The sequence below is a fragment of the Myotis lucifugus genome, unplaced genomic scaffold, assembly GCF_000147115.1.
Source record: "Myotis lucifugus unplaced genomic scaffold, Myoluc2.0 scaffold_253, whole genome shotgun sequence".
NCBI classification, from domain to species: Eukaryota; Metazoa; Chordata; class Mammalia; order Chiroptera; family Vespertilionidae; genus Myotis; species Myotis lucifugus.
The window spans coordinates 1,539,954-1,560,777 of NW_005871301.1; positions in this window are offsets into that span (position 1 = coordinate 1,539,954).

The window sequence follows — 20,824 nt, forward strand, 5'->3', positions numbered from 1 at the left end:
CTAACAGCACACATGAATGTTGCCTAGTTTTTAACTTTATATAAATGAGACCACACAGTATTTACTCTCTTTTTCTCTGCTTTCTTTTGCTCAATATTATGTTTGTGGTATTCATCTTGTGTATAGTTATAGCTCTTTCATTCTCATTGCTGTGTGGTGTTCTGCCGTGTGAAAATACCACCCTTCATTTATCCCATGCTGCCGGCAAGTACTTCGGGAGTTTATGTTTTTAGCTCTTATAAGTAGTACTGCTATGATCATTCTTGCACATGTATTTGGTGAACATATGAATGAATTTATACTACCTGTATTATATATTATTTATATGTATATATTAACTATGTGGTAGTATATATACATTCAGATTTAGTAGCTTGCCACTTGGTAGCTTTCCAAAGTGGTTTATCCATCTACTGGTAGAAAGGGTCCCAGTTAAGCTGTGGCCTGAAGGACAAAAGGGAATGGAAGCTGCCTGGAGATTTCTGTACCATCATCGCTCCACTACGCTGCCGAATATGTGTCCTTTCTTAAAGTGGTGAGAGTGGAAGGGGACAAGTCCTCCACCTCCTTTCTGCTGTGGCCTCCCAGTGACACGGCAGTGAGAGGAGCCTCTGTCATTTCGGTCAGACCCAGGGAGGCAGAAGATCATGACCGATGACTCAGCCTCCTCGGCTCCACTTCCCAGAGCTCCACTCACCGCATCAGTGAGCCTGGCACTGGGGGAGACATAAACACAACCATGGTGTTGATATCAGTTCTAGCAGAGAGGCCAAGAGCCAAAGCCCGAGAAGAGAAGAGAATCAGGGTAAAGCCATCAAGTGAAAACAAGGCCTCTACTGCTAAAGTAATCAGTGGTACCTGTTTCAGATTCCCAGGCATCTCTATGTTTTTGGGAGGTCTTGGGACTCAGGGCTTTGCCAGTTGTGTGGCCTGGGATGAAAACCATCAACTGGGTTGAAATTTAGGGCTTTCTTCGCAACAGAAATGAAAAGAGGCAACACAAGAAAAAAAGAAGAAGGAACTTGGCCACAGTTATGCCTATAAATGCTGTGTGGGTGTGAGGGTCTGCCTCTTGTCCTAATTCAGGAAGTATAAACAAAGCTGGTAGAAATGGGTCATTTTGGGAAAAAGTTTCCAGTGGAAAAGAGAAAAGTCTAGTTGCTTTGCCTTTCAGAGTTTCCTCAGTGTACAGAGAACTTCCTATGAACTTTCAGGTACTCATTAAGTCCTGTCTTTAAAGAAAAGAAACAGCAAAAATGATTGGTGTGGCAACGTGAGGTTTCCTTTTGTATACATGGGGCCACAAGTGACTCATTGCCCATCTCTATTTGGATTGCATGCTGTGTCTTTAAGGTGGCCTAACTGCCCTTAACCACAATGCCCAGAGCTAGAAGGGATGTCTTTTTTTTCTTTAGTATGTACAAAAGATGAGGTTTTTTTTATTTAAAAAATATTTTTATTGATTTCTGAGAGGAAGGTGAGAGGGAGAGAGAGATAGAAACATCAATGATGAGAGAGAAGCATTGATTGGCTGCCTCCTGCACACCCCACAGTGGGGATGGAGCCCGCAACCTGGGCATGTGCTTTGACCTGGAATCAAACCATAACCTCCTGGTTCATAGATTGATGCTTAACCACTGAGCCATGCTGGCCGAGCAAGATATTTTTAATTAAACATATTTTTATTGTATTTATTGGGTGACATTAGTTAATAAAGTCATATAGGTTTCAAGTGTACAATTATATATACACTAGAGGCCCAGTGCACGAATTCATGCACAGGTGGGGTCCCTTGGCCTGGCCAGCATAGGGGCTGATCGGGGAGGTGGGAGGTTGGCCGGGGGGAGGGGCTGCAGGAGGTTGGCTGTGGGAGCTCACTGACCACCAGGGGGCAGCTCCTGCATTGCGCATCTGCCCAAGGTGGTCAGTGCACGTCATAGTGACCAGTCGAGCAGTTGTTCGGTTGTTCAGTTGTTTGGTTGTTCGGTCGCTTAGGCTTTTATACATATAGATTATCTACATATTGCATTGTGTGTTTACCACTCAAAGTATCTCAGGATCATCATTCTGAATTTTAGTTGGGTGTTCATGTTTATAGATTAGAGTTGTTGATATAGAAAGTATTAAATGTTGGAATGTATATATCCTGTAACAGTTGTGTGTATGGGTGTTCTAACAGAATATCTTGTATAATTCTCTTTATTTGTTTTCCCTAAGAGTTCTCTGGGAACATAAAAATTAGCTAAGAAAATTCTTATCAGTTGGATTCTGTTTATATTGGTTTCCCTATATATAGGGATGAAGGATGAGAGCAAAAGAGAAAGCCCATTTAAACATGGGGCCCCATGTGGCCCAGTCTGTACGATGCCTTACATTCAAATAAATACAAGTTTGACAATCGAAACTAATCACAAGGTAATTCAAATATTTACCAGGGACTTTCAAAGAATGTGAAAAGAATACCTAGCAGAAGTCTTTAAAATTATTTCTTCATCTCTTTTCCTTTCCCTACCCACTCTAAAGTTCTTCCCAAAGACTGTCAGCTCACCAAATTTCTTCCTCATCCCTGCATGCACTCATGGTTCTGGTCTTTCTCTTTTTGTTCTCCCAGGATAAGGTTTTCTCTTTTTTTAGTCTGTCTCTTATCTTCCAATTTTCAGACCTTTTACCCATGGTCCCGATTAGCTTCACTGAAGGCCTGGAGGCAAGCACACAGTCACAGAGAGGCAAAGTTGTGAACTCTTATACAGTAGTGCTTTTAGCCCCACCTGGACAATATTTTTTTTTAATATAATCCATACAACAGACTGTTTTCCAGCAACTAAATGGCAAGACTTTTTTTTTTTCTTCTTCAATAAGAGGCCAGGCCAACAGAGTTACCAAAATCCACATTTTTGAAGACTGGAGGAAAGGATGAGGGAAAGAGTTGAAATGTGGTATATGATGAACAGCAGCACCGGGCAGGTGTGGCTCAGTGGTTGAGCATCAACCTATGAACCGAGGGGTGGGGGGACGGTGAGGGGGAGCAGTCACAGTTTGATTCCCAGTCAGGGCACATACCCCAGTGTGGGCTTGATCCCCAGTGTGGGGCATGTAAGAGGCAGCCGATCAATGATTCTCTCTTATTATTGACATTTCTATCTCTCTCTCCCTCTCCCTTCCTCTCTCTGAAATAAATAAAAATATATTAGAAAATATATGAATAGCACTTTCGAGCAGTTATACAATTCTGCCTAGACCTACTTTATTCCCTCCTCTGATGACATCACACATGCCGATAATTTTCCCTGGAAGCTCTGTTTCTTGATCTCAGGATTATATCAATAAGTCATCTTGTTGGAAATTTACTTACTTTTGAAGAACAGAATTTCAAGCTCAAGTTTGGCATTTTTCTGCTATTTCATGTCTAATGCCTGAGGAAAACATTTTTGTTAAAATCCAGGGATGGGCCAATGCCAGCATTTAATGCTAACTTAAAGCTAGGACAGATAAGGCACTTTATCTGCAGTATTCAAAAACCAGAAGAGGCAGAGAGGAAGTCTAAGAGCATACAAGGTAAAAACATAGAAATAGTGTGATTCAATAAGATATAAGCTTGACAAATGTTAAAAAGAAAAAATATTAAGTACATGTTTAAGAAATGTAGATGTGCTGAAGAAATTGTCAGGTAAGAGAGTTTTGTAGTGTGGCAGAAGAAACAAAGAAATGTTTCCTCAAAAAACAGTATATTTAGGAAATTTCCATGTCATTTGTACTTGCCTAGAAAGAGTTACTTCAAAAGCACTTAGATATCTTGGGATTAAACTGGCCAGCCCTCAGGGAAGGAAGCAGTTGCTTCTTTATTCTTTCATTAACTCAAAATATATTTAAATGGATTTACTATGTACCAAGCACAGTATTAGGCACTAGGAATGGGGCATAGAATATGAACAAGATGGTCCTTACCCTCTTGCAGACCTTGAATAGGTTATCACTCATTCAGACATTGAATGTGTGCATTGAGGGTCATGATGGAGAAGAGCCTGGTGCTATTGAAGCTAGTCAATCAAGGAAGACTTCATGGAAGAATATGATTTTTTTAAAAAGAGGACAGAATTGTCTTCCTTTCTTTGGCATAGTAAACCAAATGAAGATCTGTTGAGCAATTCAGATGCCACTGGGCATGGTCTTTCTCTTTCGCCTGCAAAGAATACATTAACTTCAGATTAAGCAAAGAGCTCGTAAAATGCATGATGGCACACCGACCAATCAAAACATACCAAGCATTCTTTGCCAGGGGATTGGGAAAGAGATTCATTTTGAAATAATTATCTGGTAATAGGTTCAACCTGAAAAAAATAAACATGAAGCCATAATTATTTTTCAACAGAAGGCGACATACTCATCCTATTTTGTGAAGTTGTATATCTATTTCATAGCGCTGGAAGCTCAATACTATGTTTTATGTTCTAAGGGTGAAAACATGATGTCTGTTTTATTTCACAACACGAATTGAAAGCATTTGCGGGGCAGGATGTTGTTTTGGTTCAATAGGTTGTTCAAGGTTCCTTAGGAGTGTATCCAGTAACTGCTTTCAGCTTTAAGATATTAATGTTTCCATTTGGTTTTCAGATCCAAAGACTGTGTAAGCAGATTTTTCTGTTTTTGATGCCTTATCCGATTCCTAGTACAGTTTAAGGTAATCAATCATATAACTGAGAGTAATAAAGGGCTCTGGCTAAGAGTTTTTACACAAATCACACTTGCATTGGTTTGAGTGGGGATGGCTATTATTCAAGGATTGCAGGAATCGCTTGGAGTCAAACCTCAAAAATGTCCCAGATTTGCAGCTCATGCGCTGGTTGGGAAGGCTGTCCCTCATGTTAATTCAGGTAAGATGCTGTCTGGGCTCATGCTAGGAAAATGAGAGTACCAGCTGGGAACAATGAAATGACTGATTCCCTTGGGCTACTCAGCAGATCTCTACCTACCCATCTTTCTGCCAGATTCCAGAAGGAAAACCTGCTCTCTCCTGTCTTTCTCTGGAGACCCAAGTCCAGGGTTTGGAACACAGTGAAATAAGTCAGGTTTGTCACAGAGTCTTTTGTCGGGACCCCTTCCTTTCCCCTTCATGGGTCTATTACTCCTATCTTCTATATAGTTCTCAGAATTTTCCTACTGCCCTAGAGGCCCTGACTTTACCACTGTGGAGACCTACCTGGCTAGAGGCTTCCCTCCTAGCTTGTGGCTCCCTTCCATCTTCAAAGCCAGCAATAGTCCATTGAGTCTTTCTCTGATTGTGTATCTCTGACTTTGCTTTTGTCATCACTTTTTACTCTCTTACTTTCCTGCTTCCACTTTCATTTATTACCCTGTGATTACATTGAGCCCACCTGAATAATTCAGGATAATTTCTCCATTTTATTTGTTAATCCTTACCTGAGGATATGTTTTCTTTATTGATTTTGGAGAGAGAGGAAGGGAGAGAGAGAGAGAGAGAGAGAGAGAGAGAGAGAGAGAGAGAGAGAAGAGAGAAACATCGATGGGTTGCCTCCTATGCGTGCCCCGGTAGGAGATGGAACTCACAACCTGGATATGTGCTCTGACTGGGAATCTGACTGGGAATCAAATTCGTGACCTTTCGGTGCATGGGACGATGCTTCAACCAACTGAGACACACCGGCCAGGGCAATTTCCCAATTTTAAAGCCAGCTAGTAGCAACCTTAATTCCCCCTTGCCATGTAACATAGCACATTTACAGGTTCTGGGGATTGGGACATGGACATCTTTATGGGGTCATTCATCTCTCTACCACACTCACCTTCAATCCTACTATCAACATTTACATTTATGTTCTTTTTTAAAAAATATATATTTTATTGTTGTTTTACAGCGAAGAAGAGAGAGGGATAGAGAGTTAGAAACTTGGATGAGAGAGAAACATCAATCAGCTGCTTCCTGCACACCTCCTACTGGGGATGTGCCCGCAACCAAGGTACATGCCCTTGACCAGAATCGAACCTGGGGCCTTTCAGTCTGCAGGGTGATGCTCTATCCACTGAGCCAAACCAGTTAGGGCTACATTTATGTTCTTAAATGCCTCCCTACTAAGCTGAAAAGTAAACCTGATCATCAAACCCAATGGAAGATGTTAAAGGGAAATATAGTTAATACACTATAGTTAATAATACTGTATTGTATATTTGAAAGTTGCTCAGAGAGTAGATCTTAAAAGTCCTCATCACAAGAAAAAAATGTAACTATGTGTAGTGGTAGATGTTGACTTATTACGGTGATTAATTCATAATATTTACAAATGTCAAATCATTATGTTTTACCACTGAAATTAACATATGTTATATAGTCAATTATACCTCATGTTTTTAAAAAGGCAAATATGTTGGACATGTTCCTACTTATTCTTCTATATTTGTTTACATATCATGAGTCAACCATGTGTTTTTTTCTATACTGAAGCCAGATGAGCCTTCAGAATCCCTTTTAGCATGGTATTCTTGGCAACCACTTCCAACTGATCAGATTTGGCATTAAGATGAAACTTATTTGATGTCACTGCTTTAAGGGGACACCTCTTCCTTTTAATTAAGAACTTCTGGAGATGTAATGTTTTAACCCCAAGGAATGCTTTGAATGTTAAACGTTAGAGCACCAGTAACCAGCCTGTGGAGACAAGTGTACTTGGGAGGCTTTCCTGGATCTTTCAAGATATAATGTATGTGTGGCTTCCAGTTTCCCCTCTTCCTAAGGCCACCACTGCACAGGGAACAGGACTGGGTGATCTAGCGCAGGTTTCCTCTACCTCAGCACTGCTGACATGTTGCACGGCATAGTCTGTGTTGTGTGAGGCTGTCCTGCACTAGTAGCATCCCTGATCTCTACCCATTGATGCCAGTAGTACACTCTCCAGTCAAAAACATCTCCAGGCATTGCCAAATACACCCTGGGCAGCGATGTAGCCCCCGGGTAAGAACCACCGCTCTAAAAGAATGAAGTGGAAACTACCTATTTCTGGAATTGATAAGTCTGAAGGACATACTTTTGTTGTGGTTTTTTGACTTCCCTTTGGCTTGTATTTAGTGGCATTCCTTTGTCAGTGAAAGACCCCATTGACAATAGCATTTACCCAAGTCTTCATTTCTGATACCCAAACCTGAGGTTAGGGCAGAAGGCCTTTCATCAGCAAGGGCTGGGTGTACCTGAGAGAAAAAGTATTGCTTCTACCCATCTGCACGGCTCAGCTCAAGCCCTCTCCCTCCAGGAACACCTCTGTGAGCTCCTTCCTTCTCTTCTGAACTCCTGTTGACTAAACCTCATTGACAGTTGTCACACATCTGGCATTATTGGTCGTTTTATTTATGGATACTTGGCTGACACCCCAGGTAGAATGTCCAAGTTATAAGTGCTTTGAAAATAGTTTCTATATCTGATTATGTATAGTACCCTGCACATACTCAGTACTTAACAATTACTTAAAGGAACTTTTACATCATTTCTTTTACACAATATAAAGTCAAATAAATCCCTGAGGTTTGTTTATAAAAAGTAACAGGCCTTATTCCTCTCTCCTACCACTCTCCCCACTTCCTAAAACCAAAGTATTTGGTTGCTAAACCCATGTTGCTAAACAATATGAATGCATTACTACCTCTTGATTTTTCAATTTTAGGCAATATTTATATAGGGAAGCGAGGGACTTGGCTCTCTTTACATACATACAAACTTCCAAATTTCAGGAAATGAAAGTTATTAAAGTGTACTCTTAGCACAAGCTTCCCAATATGATTATACCATTGTTTTGAGTTGGATAATATTCAATGTTTATGTCATTGTTACTATATAAATGCTTTGCATAGCTGAACTGCATGGAATACGATGATTACTTTTCCTCTTCTGCATATTTTTGAAGTTAATATAGGTTCACAATTTCTTTTTTGTTGTTTGTTTGTTTGTTTGTTAACCCTCACCTGAGGATATTGTCCCCATTGATTTTTAGAGAGAGTGGAAGGAGGGAGAGAGGAGGAGAAAGGGAACTAGGGACAGGGACAAAGAGAGGGGAAGAGAGAAAGAGAAACATCCATGTGAGAGAGACACATTGATTGGTTGCCTTCTGCATGCACCACCACTGGGGCTGGTGATCGAACCTTCAACCCAGGCATGTGCCCTTGACCAGGAAATGAACCCATGACCCTTCGGTATGTAGTCTGACGCTTAACCATTGTGCACACCAGCCAGGGCCAGGTTCACAAAATAAAACAAAATTATATGTTGGTAACGAACTTATTTGACAGCACTATGTGACCTGAACATGTCTGTGGCTACTTACAGTTTTTATTTATACCAGTAAATGCGATTGTTTGGATGCTTTGCTGCAGAAATTTTGATTTGTTTGATTACAGGGAGTGGTTTCAAACCTGCGTAGGGAGTAAAATAATACAGATTACATGCGCCATATTATATTTCTGAAATCTGAAAAAATAATCTAAAATTTGAAACGCATCCCTCCCCAATGGTTTATTAGTAAGTATCCTTTTTTTGTCTGTTTCTTAAGTTTCCTTTTCAAAACCTTTACCCTGTGAAATACAAAAAAACTCATAGGAAAGTGCATAAAACAGATGCATGATTTAATGAATGGTTGTAAAATGAATATCTATTGAGTTATCACCCAGGTCAAACAATGCAATATTGCCAACACCCAAGAAACCCCTCACATTTCCCTTCCAGTCACAGTCCTCACCCATGGTGACCACTAACCTAACTTTTATGTATTAATTTCATTGTTTTTTATTTTAAATTTACCACCTAATTATCCATCCCTAACAATATATTTTTGTCTGCTTTTGAACTTTTTATAAATGAAATCACACACTACATATTTTGTTGTGGCTGACTTTCTTTTTCCATTAAAAATTTGAAATACACTCAAATATCTAGAAAAGTTGAAAAGTTTCCCTCTGAAGTATGTGATAGTAAATTGGTAGCATAATGCCTCATCAGTCTGAAATTCTTTAGTATGTATTTCTTATAAACAAAAATGTTCTCTTGCATAACCTCAGTATGACCATCAAAAGCAGGAAATTAGCATTGTACAGTATTATCTAATCCTCAGATTCCATTCAAGTTTTTCAAATTGCCCCAATAATGTCTTATTTTTTAAAACATTATTATGTATTAGTTTCAGGTGTACAGTGTAGTGTTTATATTTTACAAAGTGTTCACCCTGATATTTCCAGTATCCAACTGGCACCATACATAGTTATTACAACACTAGAGGCCCAGTGCACAAAAATTTGAGCACTCAGGGGAGGGGAGGGTCCCTCAGCCCGGCCTGTGCCCATTTGCAGTCCAGGACCCCTTGGGGGATGTCCACCTGTCGACTTAGGCCCACTCCCCGGGGGATCAGGCCTAAGCTTGCAGTCAGACATCTTTCTGGCAGCCAGGGAGCCCTCAGGGGATGTCTGACTAAAGGCTTAGGCCCCCAAGGGAGCTGTGATGAGGAAGCTGGGGTGACAGAGGAGTCCCGCTGTCCTGCCCCACCGCCCTGGGTCGGGTCACACACGGGACGCCCGGGCGGGCCAGCGGATTGCTGCTGCCCCACCAGGCCGCCCCGGGTCGCAGATAGCAGGCCCGGATGGCAGCAGGGCAGGCGGGATGGTGCTGTCTCGCCCCACCACCCCGGGTGGCTAATAGCAGGCCCGGATGGCGGCGGGACAGGCAGGATGGCGGTGACCCGCCCTGCCCACAGTATGTAATTTGCTGGCGGTTAATTTGCATATTGCGCTGATTAGCCAATGGGAGGCATAGCAAAGGTATGGTCAATTACCATGTTTGTCTAATATTAAATAGGATTATTAGCTATATTTTCTGTGCTGTACTTTACATCCCCATGACTATTTTATAAGTACCAAACTGTACTTCTCAACCCTTCAACTTTTTTTTTTAACCCAGTCCCTAAAACCTTCCGCTTTGGCAACCATCAGTTTGTTCTCTGTATCTATGAGTCTGTTAGTTTTGTTTCTTTATATATATATTGTTCTTTAGATTTCACATATAAGTGAAATCATGTGGTATTTGTCTTTCTCTGACTTATTTCACCTAGCAATATGTGACCTGAACATGTCTGTGGCTACTTACAGTTCATTCATGCTGTCACAAATGATAATATTTTTTTCTTTTTAATGGTTGAGTAATATTCCATTGTATATATGTACCACCACCATTTTATCCACTCATCTACTGATGGGCACTTGGGCTGTTTCCATACTAAAACATGATCTTGTAAAGATAACAGTTCTCACACAAATAAGCAGTTCTCACTGGTCTTCATAATTATATCCATTTTAATGTCTGCATAGTATTCATTATTTCATGCACCCTAATTTTTTGAATTATTATTCAATTTTTTGGACATTTATATTGATATTAACACTATAAATAATGTTTCATGAACATGCTTATGTATAAAATTAGTCTTTCCCTTTTGTGGGGCGGGGGATAGATTGTCAGCAGTAAGATACTATGATAGAGTATATCCATTTAATATTGTTCCATCTATCTAAATATGTACTCTCTAGAGTCCTGACATTACAAAGCCCTTAGAGTGATCTATGTGAGAATCATTTGTATTTCAGATCATTACTGAGAGAAGGGACTTTGCCTTGTTTATGGTCATAGCAACTAGCATCTAGCACAGTGCCTATTATTAGACTCAGAATAGCTTGTTTGGAATTAATAAATCAATGAATAAACATATGATTAATTCAGTTGCCTTGAGAGGAGAGTTTCCACTCATTTCTCACCATCTGGTGTAGGATGCAGTTGGATTTCAAGTGTACCCTGCGATATTGGCAAGGTCTTTAAAGCCATTTAGATAAAGAGTTATTCCTGTGAACTGGATTTTACAGAAATCTGGAATGTCGCCCTGAGAACACAATCTGCAACAGTATCTGTCTGGGATTTTTGCTTTTGCTTCCTGGACCACTACAGACCCAAGTATTTCCATGGGCTCCCTTTTCTTTCGGAAGGGAACTTTCCAATCACTCTTTATCTCAGCGCAACAGGCCCATGCAGGGCAGGCTCAACCTTGGGCCGGAATGTTTGTGTGTCTTGGTTACTGAGCTTCAGAAAACAACTAGGTTCATGCTCAACTTGAACTCGATCATTGTTTCTGTTTTGTTTTGTTTTGTTGTTTGATGCTTCCCCCCCCCCTCTTTTTTTTTTTTTTTTTTTTTTGTAAAGGAAGAGAAACAATTTGGGTTCAGATTAAAGTGTAAAAGAGAAGTTTGGTTTGGGATTCAACTAATCAGAGTCATAGACTTAGGGAATGGAGATCTATCAATGTCGTTTGTCTTTTACTAACAGTAATAATTACTGTTTCTGGCACTCTGTGCCAGGCCCTCTTCTAGCTCTTCCCTTACATTTTTCCACTTAATTTAATCATCACAACAACCCTATGAAGTAGATGTTATTACCATTTTGTAAATTAGGAAAATGATGCTTAAGGATCTTAAGTCACCTTTCCATAAGCACATAGAAGTAGTGAAGTCAGGATTCAGAGCTGAGTTGGTCTGATTCCAATGTCATTGTTTGTATATCCATTTGCAAAGCACGTTCATGTAAAATCTACGCTCTAATTCATGGTTGCAACATTAGGAAGGAGACTGTGATTCGTCCTGCCTGGCAGAGGTGGAGACAGAGAGTCAGAAATTAGGTTCTTTGCCAACTAAGTTCACACGGGGAGGAGTTATTAGAACTGGGGTGTGAATGTGGACCTTCTGATTCCTCATCTCATGCCCTTTCCTCTGCTCCCACCTCCTCCCTGGAGATCTTCCCTCTGAATCCCTCACTTTAGAGTTGAGGAACCTGGGCCTCAGAACATTGCAATGATTTACCAAGGTCAAACAGCTAGTTAGCAAATGACCACTACAGCCCAGAACTTCTGCCTCCCAAGCTAGTTGTCTTTTCTATTATGTCTACGTGGCAAACAAAAGCTGGTTGTTGAAGAATGCTCCACGTGAGTTATATTCTGAACCAGAAAAGATTAACACGGGCCCTCCAGTGCAGAGAACTTTAACTCATTACTTTGTTAAAAGGTCCTCCATCATTTGATATACCTAGTGAATCTGTTAATCATCAAATATATACTGACTGACTTGTACACATGTGCGGAGCACTGGGGGCCAGCCCCTAAGTGGGGTCTTAGTTGTCGGTGTATGAAAAGTCTCAGGATTAGTAACTCTCCCTCTCCCAGTGTAGACCTCAAAAGAGCCAAAGTAAATAGAGCTTTCCGCCTAAACAGCTGTATTTATTTTGGGCCGTTTCTTCACCTATAACGCCCATTTGCTGTCCTCAGAGCTCCTGAACCTGTTTATTTTCAACCTCCCGGAGGCAGCCAGCTGTTGTATGCCTGTGTCGTGGCAGAAAGACATCAACAAGTTTTTCTGGAGGGAAGCAAGCCGTCTCAAGAGCTCAAAGGCTATAACCCACAAAGAGTTTACTCACTGCAGTAGTTTCCTGAGCAAGACACCAACCCTGCTCTCAAGGTCTCATTCAAAATTGGAGACAGAACTGGAGCCCTGAAAATTACACAATCAGATAAAAAAAGCTAAGGGGCAATAGAAGCTCATTGTTTAAGTGATAGCAAGTACATGCAATTGAACAGTCTCCTCGTCAGTGGGCTGGACTAAGCTCAGAAATATTTTGTTTGGGCTCCAACTTTGCCTGTGTATGTGTTTGTTATTTTAGTGAGCCAATATTTAAAAATTGAGAACTTTACCCTCCACATTTCTGACTTCTTTTGAAAAAACAAAAACAAAAAAACACCTGAAGATCTGTTAATATGGGTCAACTACGGGCTGGAGTGGTGGGTGTATTATATGAAACACACATGCCCAATTTTCCACACTCTTTAGCACTCCCCATTTTCTTCCCACTGCTAAGGCCAACTCCCAATTGTCCTGTATGCTGAACATCGCAGTGTTATTTTTCTTATACTCATTGATTTCAATTGTGTGCTGGGCCCCATGGGCATTGAGTATTCCATCCTTGCTGGGGTCCTCAAGTGCTGTAAGTTCATAGGGATGGAGTGGATGTCACACTTGATGAGTGGCTTCTGTAGTGTGACAAGCACTGTGCTAGGCATGATACCTCGTTAACTACTCACAGCAAACTCTACCAGGTAGGTATTATCATTCCTATTTTACAAATGGGAACGTGAGGCTCAGAAAGTGTATGTGGTCAGCCAGAAGGCATCTAGTTAGTGAATAATTGACTTCAGAGAGGAAGGGAGAGGGAGATAGAGAAAGAAACTTCAATGATGAGAGAGAATCATTGATCGGCTGTCTTCTGCATGCCCCCTACTGGGGATCGAACCCACAACCTAGGCATGTGCCCCTGACTGGGAATTGAATCATGACCTCCTGGTTTATAGTTCAATGCTCGGCCACTGAGCTACACCGGCTGGTCAGTGGTTGCCATTTTAAAATGTCATACTACTCCAGGCTCAAACTCTGCTGTATGCAAAGGGGAGAACAAGCAAATATCTGGTGATGAATCAAGAGCAGCCAGAAGAAAAGAACCATTTCCACTGGGAAATGACTTACATGTCCAGGAATCACTTCTGAAAATAACACATTGTGACAGTCCTTAAATTGTAAATAGGCCAGCTCATCGCCAAGCACTTGGCCTGTGCTTCTGGGGTAGGTCCTGAGCTATTTGAAAGCACCATTGCGTATTTTGATGGCAAGGATTAAGTCCTGTGGAGAAGCTAAGCAAGGACTACAAATTCCAAATGGCCTGGGCAGATAAAAGAGCAGTAAAACCTACATTCTAGGCCAACCATCACCTGGGCAGTGGCCACCAAGGCTGGACTTCAAAGAGACGGAAGCCCTATGTCGAAACTCATGACTTCCCCTAACGCTTCTTCTGGGTTAGTGGAAATACAAAAGATTTAAATATCAGTTATTCTGATATATATATATATATATTAAAGTTTTTATAAGTTGAAAAACTTGGGTTCAAATCTAGGTCTTCTTGGGTTCTTTTCACAATATGCCACCTTTCAGAAAACAGATGGTAGACAGGCAGGAAAAGACATTCCAGGGATGGGATGCTGTGATAGGAAATTTCAGATTCTCTTTGGGCAAAGAAAGAAACAGAACAGCAGAGGTCGAAGTCTTGGACAATAGTCACCAGCTTTATCATTTATCCTGTTACCACAGATTGCAGAGGACTAACCTGCTGCCCCCACTGAGGTTCCCAGGGGCCACATCTCTAATGACCTCGCCTCTCTTACTCTCCTTCCCCTGCCGTGGCCATTTGGCCCCACCTGCAGGATCCACCCTACTCCAGGCTTTTGGACCAATCCTCTTCCTGGTTAGGTAAGTTGCAGGGTAAGGAGGTAAACCACAAGCCAGCTTTAATTTGTAATGTTTAACAGCAGCAACAAAACCCAAAATGACAATTACTATAACAGTAATAATAGCAATTACTTTTTGTGAGCTCTTTCTGTGTTCTAAAAACTTGAAAAATATGTATATGTGTTGTTCTATTTAATTATTATATCAATTTATGAGGCATATATTATGGAGAGACAGTTCTCTGTGTGTCTCTTGCATTTCTGCACACCTTTTGAATGAGGCACTGGCTCCCCTTTGTTCCAGATGACTTGTTTTTTTTTTTCAGGGTTTAGTTATTTTTATTAAATTTAATGATTTTTTTTTCTCCAGATGACTTTTTGAAGGATGCTTGTATGACAGCTTTGAAAGATGGAGATAGTGTTTTCTGTCAGAGCAAAGGACAGGCATGTTTACTGACCATTATAAAAGATTCAGGTTCCTTAAATTCTGGGCTCCCTTTGGTAACACAGCCCACTTTGCATCTCTCTGGGAATAGGGCTCAGGAAGCCAGCAAAGAAATGCTGATCCTCTGGCTTCTACTGTTGCCATGTGTCATAAGCTGTCCTTTGTCTCTGACCCAGGAATCTTGTATCTTCTACTAGCATGCATGAAACTGTGGCAGGCTCACCTATTAATTTGCAAACAGGGACTCTACACAGTCCTTGGAAAGATTTTATTATTCCCACTTTATAGACTAGAAACAGGGACTTGAGGAGATGTTTTCAACTGCTAGTATTTATTATAGCTGATCTTATACTTCAGTTTACAGCCTTGATAGTCTGCCTTGCTGTGGAGATTAATTCCCTGTTTTGAAACATTTCTGGCACCCACATCCCCGTTTTATTGTCTGTTGATGAGATAGTTATCCGTACATCTATCCCAATATTTATTCAGCATTTAATATCCATCTTGTGCTCATCAGTTCTCTAGGGAATGAAATCTTGCTTTGAATTCCAACTCTTATAACTTAGAGGATTATAGTGGAAATGAAATAAAAATAATGGTTATAAAAACATCTACAAACTATTCTCAAACTTTACATTTAATCTAAAGTATTGGGATAGTTTTCTTTTATTGAACTTATTGGGGTGACGTTGGTTAGTAAAATTATACAGTTTTCAGGTATACGCTTTACAATGCATCATCTGTATATTGTGTTTACTACCCCAAGTCAAGTCTCCTTCCGTCACCATTTATCCTCCCTTTACCTTCTTCTACCTGGAATATTTCTTTTAAAATATAGAACCCCAGACCTCATCCCTAGAGATCCTGAATTTGTAGACCTAGGTTAAGACCACAAATCATATTTTTAAAAACAAGAGTCTCAGGTAATTCTGGTGAATTTGCTCTTAGGCTCCTTTGAAAAGCATTGATCTGTGGCATAGAATGAAGCTCCTTTACAAGGCGCTCCAGGATTGCCACTATCTAGTCCTTACTTCCCTCCTATGCTGGCATCACCTTGTGCTGTACATTCTGGCAACTCCTAACAGCTTGTAATTCTTCCTACTTCTACTCTTCTATAAGTTGGTCTTCTCTACTTAGAATAGCCAACCCCTACTCATTCTCTAGCGCAGGTTTTGCCTCCTCTAAGAAGCCTTCCCAATCCCAGGTGAGAAGATATTCCTTTTGTATCCTCTCAAAGCTTTCTGTGCTTACTTCAACCTTTTATTAAAATTATCTGTTTATGTGTCTGTCTCCATTACCAGAGTATAAACTCTTTAAAGACAGATAATTTATCTTGTTCACTCTTATACCTTATATGGAAGGCTTTTGTGGGATAGTACAGTAACTAGTTTTTTACAGTAGGCATTTGGTTTTGAAATCAATTTTTGTTAAATGATTGAAAGAATGAATAAAATGCAGGAATGAATGAAGCCATTTGTTTGCACACAGCTTGCAATATAAAATCCTATTAATGATACACTCTTGATTTTCTTAAAAACATTTATTTTTAAGAAATGTGAGGGGGGTAAGGGAGGCCGGGGGAAGGTCAGTGGGGGGGGGGCGGGGGGGGAAGGAGACATATGTACTACGATCTGTAATACTTTAAACAAACAAACAAAAAAGAAATGTGAGGAAAGGGGGAGGGGGAAAGAAGTTAAATTTTAGCATGGGTAGAGAGATTAAAGATCATGTACCCTGGCCTCCTCATTTTATGGAGAAGGAAACTGAGGTTCAGAAAGGATAAGTGAGTAACCCAACATCACACAGCTTGTTAGAGGCAAAGCAAGACTGGAAGCTTTGTCTCTTGGCTGTCAGTCCCAAACTCTCTCTAGAGTCTAGTCTAGACTAATGATGGTTCCTCCCTTCCACTAGGTTATGACCCTACTCAAGACCTAAGTACAGTTTTCACCTTTCTGGCTTTCATTGACCTTATCTCATATTGAGAATGCTGTTACTTCACATTATATGCACAATTCCTTCACCATGTTTTCATTACATAAGTTTGCATTCTCTGATGTATACCCAATATTGGGGGTATTTTTAAGAAGATTTTTTATTGTGTTTATCCTTACTGTTTAATTAGATTTTTGTTTTTATGTGTATAACTCCAATTTGCCTCCTCATCTTGACTGACTAGTTTTTTAAATATATATATATATATATTTTTATTGATTTCAGAGAGGAAGGGAGAGGGAGAGAGAGATAGAAACATCAATGATGAGAGAGAATCATGATTGGCTGCCTCCTGCACACCCCACACTGAGGATAGAGACCACAACCTGGTCCTGTGCCCTAACCGGGAATTGAACTGTGACCTCTGACCTCCTGATTCATAGGCCGACACTCAACCACCGAGCCACGGGCTTGACTGACTAGTTATGATTTGATAGATTTAGAGAAATATCTCTTTCATTAGGTATTTAGGGGAGAAAAATGTGGTATATTGAAGAATAAAGTCTCCTTGGTTTTCCAAATTTATCCAAAGCACAATCAATCATCTCCATCTGTGTTTCTCCTTTCATTTGTTATAATCAGATGTGGAAAATATTTAACATCCCAGTGGACCCTCCAGTTTAAATCAGTACACGTGATAAATTGCAAGGGGGCATTTAATTTGCTCTGCAGTGGAAACCTTTATCTTAGCCCTGCGGCCCGACTGTAGTTCAATAAGAGAAAGGCCCTTTGAGTAGATGTTGTGCAATCTGGGGGTCTCAACGAGGTCTATGAATAATTCATTAGACAAGAAACTTGTTTCTGTTTATGAATAATATTCTGGAGACCATTAGGGCCAGACCTGTGCAGTAGTCACAAAGTCCTTGAGTTCCAGCGAGGAATGTGCAGAAAATTGTTGCTATAACTCATCAAACATATTGCTAAATTCAGGGAAATCTGTTAACTTCTTGTGTTGTGTCCAAAAGTTTCCAATTATCAACAAAAGATGGCATACCAATCCAATTACTCTTGATGGATTCCAGTTAAGGATTCCAAGTAACCATAGTTGTGTGGGCGTAAGTGGTCTGAAATAACAGGAATCGGTGAAAACTTAAAGGGTAAATACACAACGGAGATCATTTACATATCACAACCAGACAAACGTATCCCACTGAGCTGAATGTGCTTTCGGCAGGAAGCAGGAATTTTTGGGCCACCTCCCAACCCCGATTCCCAGCAGTTGTAAACTATTTGAGATACGTTTTGTTTCCAGTTTTGCAACAGACTTCTCCAACAGCTTATTTGCTTCATGTGTCAACAAACTTAAAAAAAAAAACACCCCACGTTGCCTCTTACATAAGATCATCAGAAATGTGAAAAGCTATTGTCAGTGACCTGGTTTCCCCCCCAAAACTTGGGCAAAGATATTACAGACCTTGATGTGGAGGCAGGCTTATCTCAACGAGCCTTATTATATCCCTCTCATTCCTAGATAACTCTTAGACTCATTGGAATGAGTTGGTTTGGGATGTTTTCAAAGGTTGTTTACATAAAGCGACTCTGAGCCAAAATATAGCAAAGGGAGAAAGGAAGAAGACTTCGCATTGCTTCAGAAAAATATATGCTGCCTGCTTTGTAGGTAAATCATCCCTAGGGAGGAAGGCAAAGTCCTGACTGGCCAGGTGCTGTGGCCACACACACCATCGCCTTTATCTTTTCAGATCTCAGCAGAAACTACCAAAACTGTCTGTGAAATTGGCAATCATTCACGCTTGATATTCCCAAAATGCAACTCAGATTATGTCACTAAATCTTTACTGGTTCTTTATCATTTATGAAATCAAGTGCAAACTCCCCAGCTTGGCTCTCAATGCCCTCCCCAAATAAGTGTATAATCTTCTCTTCCATTAATCATCCAGATTCTGATAAAACCAGATTGCTGGCTACTCATGAAATAGCCCGCCTTCTCTGTGTGGTTGTCTTTGTTCATATGCTATTACAAATACTGTTGATAGCAGTATTGCTTTAACGCTAGTGAAAGGTTAACATGGTGGTAGGCGGGGAGGCTGAATAGCCATCTCAGATGGTAGATAAAGAAAAATCGAATCTAGTTAACGGGGTGAGGGATGGGATATCCAAAGGGAAGGGCTGCATGGCACTGAGCCAAGAGGACATTGGGTTGATGATGGCAGCACCCGGGAGCTGGAGTTTCATCCTTATATGCAGTCACTGGCAGGAAGCTCTTGTAAGTGGGTCTGGGGGCTGAGCTGCTGGGCTTGGAATGCGGACGGAATGCAGGTGTGCAATCAGGTGTCTTTAGGACAGTTTCCATTCCTTATAGGGTCTGACTCCTGGTGTCCAGCGAGTTTTTCCTGGTCTTTGTTCTCCTGTGGCAGGAAGCTTACAAATGGCCATATAAGGATTGCATTGCCCTATAGTCCTAACATCTATCTAGTAGGAGCACTGCATGATGACTTTCTATGCATTAACTTATTTAATTCTCATAACAACCTATAAGATACTAGTAAGGACATAAAGTTACTAATGAGTTGCTTAAAATCATAGAACTAATAATAGGCAGAGTCATTTGTCTGACATGAGACCCCTCACTATACTGCATCCTAACTCATATCTCAGACAGAGTTCATTTTCTCTATCATGTTTTCAGAAAGAATCACTTAGCAACCTTTCTGATCCTCTCCTTCACTACATGGTGAGCTGGTGGAGAGTGGGGATTACAACTTTTTGTTTTTTCTGTCTCCCATGCAACACCACAGCCTTGTGCATAGTAGGTCTTGCATTTGTTCTAGGCAACTACCTGTTTACCTGGAGATTAGGTCAGGATTCTGACAATGAAGGCAGATTAGACCAGAAGGAGGAGTTGGTGCGCTGGTCTTTGGCATCCCCACCTTCTCTCTCTGTGCCCCTCTTGTCTTCCTGAGAGAAGGTCCCATTCTCCGGGGTACCACCTGAGGCCGAAGGATATTAGGGTTCTAGAGGTCCAGGCAGTGGTGTGCTGAAGCTGGTGTGTAACAGCTCATGTGAGTCAACAACGAGTGCGTTTTCTAAACTCCATGTTTAATGATGTAACATTGGAATTTTGAAATTGGCCACGTGGTAGTATTTACACCATGGAAATCAGCAAACACTACAAATTAGTGCTTCTCTGGCCCCTGTGCAGAGAGCTGGTTTGCCAATACCAGGGCCTGCCCACAGATGAGAGGGACCCATGATCCCAATTGCCTCTTGCCTTTTCCCTGATTCCTTCGACTCTCTCAACTTTTGGATCCACATAACTTTGTTAAGTGCCTTCTGTAAGCAGATACTCTGCCGGGTGCTAAAGAACACTGTGATTACTGCCATCTGGTTCCTCACTGAGGAACAGGTTCATCAGTGGGAAATAACAGATACATGAATAACATGAATAATTGCTAGCTGATGCCTCATTTGGTTTTTTTCACCTCATTTGTTTTTAAATCAAAGTATCCAGATTTACATAAATGAAAGTATAGAAAAAAATGTAAGTGCCATGAGGACAGGAAATGTACTGTTCACTACTGTTGCCCAAGTGCTAGAAAGTGAGGCACATGGTAGGTGTTAAACGAAAGAATGAAATGACATGTTAAAAAACTAAAAAGATTACATTAAAATACTAATGATGCTTATTTATAAATAATGGGCTAGTGGGTCATTTTAATTTTCTTCTTTTTTCGGGGGGGGGTTAGGGACTTTGCAAATTTTTAATGATGTGCATGTATTAGATTGGAAGTCAGATAAAAAAGAAAAGAAATAACAGGAATTTTGTGAAGTGGCAAACTTAAGAACCAGAAGGCATGACTCTTAGTGAAGTCCAGTTGCAGGAGAGTCTGTAGAAAGACTTTTTATAGGAAGTAAGGTTTGAGAGGCTTAAAATATCTTTCCCTCAGAGTTATTTGAAGCTAGCTGTTACAGAGGGAAAACCAAGCAGAAGAATTCACACAAAGAGCTGAATAAATGGCAGTTGGTGACACCCTCTTTCCCAGGTGTCAAGAATTCAAACTGGTCAATTATGTCG